At 39.2% G+C, this 7,212-nt stretch overlaps 1 long non-coding RNA gene across 1 annotated transcript; it reads left to right on the forward strand.

Annotated features, from left to right (window-relative positions):
• The first annotated feature begins 1,393 nt into the window (after window positions 1-1,393).
• On the forward strand, window positions 1,394-5,225 carry LOC120589091 (uncharacterized). The gene is made up of 3 exons (XR_005649384.1): window positions 1,394-1,465; window positions 1,991-2,050; window positions 5,064-5,225. It is a non-coding gene; the product is annotated as an uncharacterized LOC120589091 (long non-coding RNA).
• The last annotated feature ends 1,987 nt before the right edge of the window (window positions 5,226-7,212 follow it).

Here is a 7,212-nt window from a genome sequence, read left to right on the forward strand (position 1 = left end):
TGTAGTCCACTTAAAAAAATTTTACAATAAAATCCGAATGTCTCTCTCATCCTTCTCTTCTTTCCACCCCAGCCCCATCTAGCTGTGTGAGTGTGTGGGGAGAGAGTGGGGTGGGAAGGGTGAACTTTAGGACAAGTCCCTGGTGGCCTGGTGACAGGTGCAATCAGCATCTCATCTGTAGAGAAACAATAGGTTGGGAGACCAGGCTCAGTGGGGCCAGGGGCAGGGACCCTAAGCCCGTCATTCTGCTGCAAAGGAGGCTCAGTTTTTGTGGATCTCAGCTCCTATATGGTTGAGTAGGTACTGAACAAGGTAGGTGAGGTTATTTTATTTAACAAATGGAATTCTCCAAGATCGTCTGTCGAATATACTTTGTTTTCTAAAGCAAAAAGTCTAATATTACATTCTTTATTTATAAAGCTGATGCTCTTGTCTTCATCTCAGCCCCTCTGGGAGAATGCTTCCACCTGTGTTCTTCGCTTAGCACTCACACAGGCTTACCCAGGTGCCCTCAGCAGGGTACCATTTTTACAACGTGGCCGGCCTACATCCAGACACTGTGTCTTGGAACATGAGCCAAAGGGGCTGTTAATTTCTGACTCGAGCCTATAAGCTTGACTTCAACATTAGCCTACATTAGACATGTAGCCTCAGAGCACTGTGGCATCAATACAGGATAAAGCCTTTATATATTGTGAAGAGAGGTTCAAGCACCAAGGCATGAGGAAGCCCCTTAAATTGAACTCCGAGAAGCTGCCAGCTATGATAGAACGGTCCCTTGACTGTGAGTTTGAATGCCTGATATTTGATCCTTCATTAACTCTTGATTTGCACTTTGTTTTTGGTGACTGTTTCTTCATTGGTAAATGAAAAGGCTTTGTTGTTGTTGTTGTTGTTGTTTTATAATCTCTTGGTTCTCTTCAAGCTCTAGAATTCTATGCATCTGAATCGTCCTGGTGTCCAAGACTGAACTAAATAAATGACCTCTGCTGAAAGAAGAACATGTATTTGTGGATTTTTTCCCCCACAGTTTCTCTGTGTTTGATGTTTTATTCTTATTTGCCTGTTTAATCTGAATCGGCAAAATTTTCAAAATTGCTGGCTTAGTTGGTATTAGTCAAGATCCTTGATTGCGAACAACAAAAATCAAGTCTGGTTAACTTAACGTGAAAAGGAATCCAATGGAAGACTCTGACATCGCACAGATTCAGCTCCGTGAACTGAGAACCAGGACGCCAAGAGGGTGTGTCATGTGAGGCTGACTCTGTTTTTGGTGAGGTAAAGCCCAGACCACTGAAAACCTTAACAATGACACGCTTCTGTGCTTTTCATATCTCTTTTCCGAGACCCTTAAGATAAACCTAGAGAGTGTTGTCAGTTGTTCAACAGTGTTCAGCTTTTCTGTTGATGATTTACGTTTTTTAACAATTCATCCTTTCATCAAGTGCAATCGATAAGATAAACAGTAGGTTTATGTATTTTTCACATTTTTTTGCTCTTAAAAATTATAAGTGATTTAACATTAACTTAACATTTGGTATTTTCCATTAAGTATTTTTAGTTTGATGACTAAATATTGAATCAAAAGCTGATTAATACTTTAAAGATTTAATTAGTATTCACAGAGGCTTTTGACTTATAGCCGATACATAGGGTTGTGTTAAAACTTAGAAACTTATCCCAGCCTTCATGTCATAATTTTTGAATCTAACGTTTTAATTTATGTAGAGATTACTTATTTAAAAAAAAAAAAAATTTACAAGGGTCAGAGTTTCCTTCACATCTGAGGAGGCATTTATCTTCAGTAATTATCTATGAGCATTCCCTTTGTCTCTTGGCAGAAGTGTCCCTCTTTCAGTGGCCACAGTATAAAATCAAGGTCTAAAGTCATATTCTGCGAAACATTTTTCTGGTCTTCTCGCTATTTGTAGATGCCCATGTATTTTAGGGTCACAATTATATTCATGCTCCTTTTTCTATTTATCCACAGCATTTTGGTTCAAGTTGAAGACTTGGGAGTCATCTGACGATAGAGGTTAACGACTTTATGGTAGGTTTTCGCCATAGCCTTTTATAATCATAGAGCTGATATTTCTTAGGCAATACCCTGAGAAACTGCATAGAGATTTCAAGCTGATTATTTTTAGCTTCCCAATATTCTCAAGCTTTGAAATAGTCAAAGATACTTATAAGCGCATATGTTGAAAACTTCTACCATCTTCTGCAGTGCTCTGAAAGGTCATTTTTAATTGGTTCCTTCACGACCTATGTTCCTATTTTTCAAACTCCAAAGTAGTTTGAGCTGCCTCCATATCACTACTTAACATTTCCAATGGTTCACAGGCTTACCATGACATACCCACCAGCTTGGGCGAAGCTCCAGTTACCCCACACTAATAACATTTAGCTTAGATAACCTTTGAAGTTTCTTCATCCCTGGGAGGCTATGACCCGGTGTTGCCTTCTAGTAATACTGTGGAAATTGCATGCCAATAACCTTTAGCTATTATCTCAGTCTTCATGGTACTGACTCATAAATTTAATAAATGTTTCAATTTGTAAAAGCAAAAAATCGAAAAGATAATTGTGCTGAACTAACTTTGAAGACTAGCCCACAGTTGTGGGGGACATCAAATGAGACAAAGCAGGAAAGGATCCTGGGGTTTTCCTTTTTCTCTCTCTCTGGTTGCAGAAGCCTTTGTTTTAGAAAGTGAAGTTAATCCCCAAACGAACTCATTCACTTCTTCCTTACCTAGTGAGTTCTCTCCCTGCTGTGCTCCTCGAGTTGGCAACCCTTTAGTTCCCATCTCACCCAGAGCTACCAAAAGAACACAGCTCCTCTTCACTTAGGGTACATTCTGAATGTGTGGCAGGGGGTCAGCCAAACTATCACACAATGAGAGGGACAAGCTAAATTATTCTCAGTTGGGTTCATAGCAAATTTGGTTGAAGTGGGAATCTGCAAATAGAGGCAGGAAATGGTAATGCAACGGAAAATACATTTGCATAAATGTTTATAATTTCCCAAATCTCTGCATGAGTGAGGACAATACATGTATTCTATTGAGAAAATCCCTGGTGCTATCTCGAGCCCCTGTTCCCCTTCTTCTGCTCTTAAACAAACCTCATTTTTTAAAAAACAAAACAAAACATTGCACCCTTTTCTCCAGAGGCCTGAGGAGAGAACTGGAAATAGACTGGTGCTTATATAGTCACATGCAGGAAAGAGCTCGGCCCAGCTTGGAACCTCCTGCTGTGCCAGTTGTGCAGGCGAGGCCTTGGAGGAACTCTGGGCAATCCGTAAGAAGAGACCTTGCTTGGTGTAGGTTTTCCTTTCTAAGTTTTAGCAAGAAGTATTAAGACCATCTGGGCAGCTAAGGCTTTAACTGTTTCTCGCTTCTCATGAACCCAAGCTTCTTGACCTGACAAAGGAGTTCTGCCACAAGCCTTTGATCTTCCCAGACCTCATGCTTGCTCTGCCCTGCCTGCAACAGATGCCCTTTTCCAAGGGCTGGCAAAGTGTGGCTCCTGGGCCAAATATCACCAACCATATGGTTTGGAAATCAGGTTTTATTGGAACACCACCTCACCCAATTGTATATAGCAGCTTTTATCTTACAGCAATAGAGTTACGTATTGTAGATCACAAAGCCAGAACTTCGTACTCTCTGGTCCTTTACAGAAAATGTGAGCTGACGCATGCTCTGCCTTTCCCTGCAGAGATCGAGTTTTCCGGGCTCTGCTCCTTCCAAAGTTTCCCTAGGAAAGATCCCTAGGTTTGTCCATGAGGCTAACTTTTTCTTCTCCTTTAAGGCTCACTGCAGGCAGCGGTTGCTCCAGGAATGTTTCTGTGGGCCCCAGACTGAACTAAATGTTTTTGCAGGATAATGATTATGTATGATTAACTTAATACTCTCAGGCCGACACACACTGCTTGATACAAAACAGGCACTCAATAATGTTTGCTAGATTTATGAAACTAGATGTGCACTGTTACACCACGTTGCCATCAAGAGCATGATGGTAATTGCCAATGGTGTATGGATGCTTTGCTGAGAATCTTAATGGCAAATACACTGGGCCTTCACTATTTCATAACCCAGTATCCTGTCTCAGACTCCATTCAAAGGAGTTTAGTCAGTGGTGTCAAGGAAACCACGTTTTGATTCTTGTTTTAATTGTCACAGCCTCTCAGTAAGAACCCCCATGGGTTCCGTGATAGAAAGGCCCCAGGGCCATTGACAGAAATGTGCTGTGTTCTCCCTTCATGAATGCCAAAGGCAAGTTCTCTCTAGGGCTTCTCCAGAACAGATCTGATTCTGGGATATTATTAGATGTTACCTTCCCTAACCTCTTGTCTTCATATTCTACAAAGAAGCTCTCTATTTGGGGATGAATTGCCAGAAATATGGCTAATGTGGAAAATTGACTTCATGAGACATTCCCCAGGGAAATATCTAAGTATGGATTTCTCAGTGTAAAATGACCGAGCACTGATATATAAATATGCATGGAGCGCAATTTACCAGAGCACTAGATGATTAGAAAAATTGCCCTTAGCAAGATCATACCTCACTACAGTATGCAATTGCAGAAGGTTAGCTCATATTTATTTTAAAATCTAGTTAAATGATGGTTTAGAAAGGGCAATAAAAGAGATGGAAATTAATGGATTAGTACAGAAAATGATCTTGGAAGAAGTTAGATAAAGTGATTCACTTTCTGATTGACTTGTGATCCCATTCTGATTATTCCTTGGGATTCTTGTATTATGACTAATTCAAATTTAGCTCTTAAAGGAACTGTAATATTTGATATGAAATAATATCTTGTCCTGATAAGGATGTGAGTGTTTTCAGTCCAGTTTAAAAAGATCTCAGCAAGCAGAGTTTGATTTCTCTTGTGTTGCTGACTGTCAACCATGCAGGCATTAAATATCTATCATGTGCCCTCCCCTGGACCTTTGTTCCCTTCCCCTACTCTTCTTTTTGCCACTTCAGACACAATGAATGCCAAAACCAGAAAATTTATAATTTGTCTAATCCAATGCTTTCATTTTACAGAGGCAGGAAACGAAACTCAGAGGCGAAGTGACTTGTCAGAGGTCTCTAGCACATTTTACGGTTAAGACTTGGACCCACATGCTCTGACTCCTGCAACGATATTCTCTTTATGTCATCATGTCCCTGGCAAAAGGTGGATAGGAGAGCTTAAGAAGATGAAAACTACATCAGTCAGAATTACATATTTGAAGCAATAGGAAAATATGTGATTGGCAGGAGATAAATTCATAGACAGTATCTCCTGATTACCTTGGGGATAAAAGAGAGTTGGAAAATATGTAGATCTCAATTATCCATGAAGACTAGATTATAGTGGTTTAGCTTAAATGTGTCTCTTAATGTTTGCTAATGCTGAGCAAGCAGGCACCATCTCTGAAATGAAAGGCATTCCATGAAAAAGCATGACCACTCATAATTTAGATAATGGAACATTTTTATATACTGATCAAGTTCAAGTATTTCTGAACCATTTAAGAAAATGAAAGAAGCCCAGAATAATTTGTTTTATTGTATTTCTTTTTTAATTTAAGTATAGTTGACATACAATATTACATTAGTTTCGGGAATACAAATAGTGACTCAACATTAATATACCTTACAATGTGATCACCTCACTAAGTGTAGTAATCATCTGTCATCATGCAAACTTATAATATTATTGACTATATTTCTCTTCACCTTTGTCACCCATTCCTCCACCTCTCTACCTTATTATATTTCTTAATACAGCATTATATCAGAGAAATTCATTGCTTTTCATTACTGCTCATGATTTCTTTTTTATTAGTGGAATATTTTAATTTAAAATTTTGTTAACAAAAAACATTCTCATTAGGATTCTACAGAAAAGAAGCACTATTGACAGGATTCTCCTTCAACGTTCTGCATCTCTGCAAAATTACATGGAATTTTCTTAAAACTCTTGATAGTCTGTGCCCTGGTCCTTAAAGTGTCATATTTGAACTTGACTAACCATTGTCACTGTTGGGTGATCCTCTGAACTTAGGGTGGCAGGAGGTAATGGGGTACACTAGCAAGCATACATGTGGTTTGGGGGAGTAGTTTTTATCCATTGTTAAATAACCATTTGGCACTAACAAGACTCTGCATGTTCTACTAGTACTGTTTTTTTTTTTTTAATCTGTCTGTAATTTTATACAACATTCTCAGTGTAATTTATAACAAAGAGAGATGCAGATAATGGCTCACACAAGCTCTATAATGTTTAAATTATGGCAATAAAACTTGACAGACTGAAAGGTCAGAAGTTTGTCTTGACGATTTCAACAGCTATGTAGGTGCTTTTGCCCCAGAATGAAGCTCCCTTAATTAATATTCCTTTGGTTTTTAACAGATTTAACATTTCAGAGTGTATCTGAGCCTGGGGTAACTCTTCTCATCCTCATTTTTTCCTCATCATTCTTAATTATTAAGAGTTTTAACACCTTATTTCAAAGTCACATCATATATTTTTATTGGTCATCAATCAGCTACAAGGGCCATGGCCAACTGAAAGTCCTACACAAAGCATTTGTACTCATTTCTAGTTTTGGTTCTCCCATTTATTACTTGTCTGATTTGGAGTAGGTATTTTACCCCTCTGAGCTTAATAGAAAAGTGAGAGGGTCTAGTTGTCACATTCTCAAAGAGTACTCACTGATGTCCTGTACATTTCTGTACAATTCTAAAATATAAGTAAACGATTTTAAGGGGATTTTGTGTGTGTGAGGAGGTAAAATTCATTGCATAAAGATAAAGCTAAGTGGATGACAGAATTCACGGCGGAGCTCTGAACTTCGAGAGAACAGATGGAATTTTCTATATGAGTCAGCAGTCGAAGGTATTTGGAGATGCCCCAGGAAGGCTTGGAACTGCCAGCAACACACAATGGAGGCATCTGCCTCCTCAGTTGGAAGCCTGTCCCAGCCACCCCTTCCCTTCCTCTTTCCTTGTTTTTCTCCCAAGTTTAAACAGGTGAAAGGGTGTGAGAGGAAGTAAAGGGATGGTAATAAATTGGGATGGGAGAGGTCAGGGTGAAGCATGCGGGAGTGAAGCTGTTTCCTCTTCCCTTCCCCTTTCTATGTTGCAGTTCTGTGCAGCATGAAAAGGCAAAATACCAAAATACCTGGCTCTCGGAACTATTTTAGGA

The sequence above is a fragment of the Pteropus medius genome, unplaced genomic scaffold (genome assembly GCF_902729225.1).
Source record: "Pteropus medius unplaced genomic scaffold, Ma_sr-lr_union100, whole genome shotgun sequence".
In the NCBI taxonomy this organism is placed as follows: Eukaryota; Metazoa; Chordata; class Mammalia; order Chiroptera; family Pteropodidae; genus Pteropus; species Pteropus medius.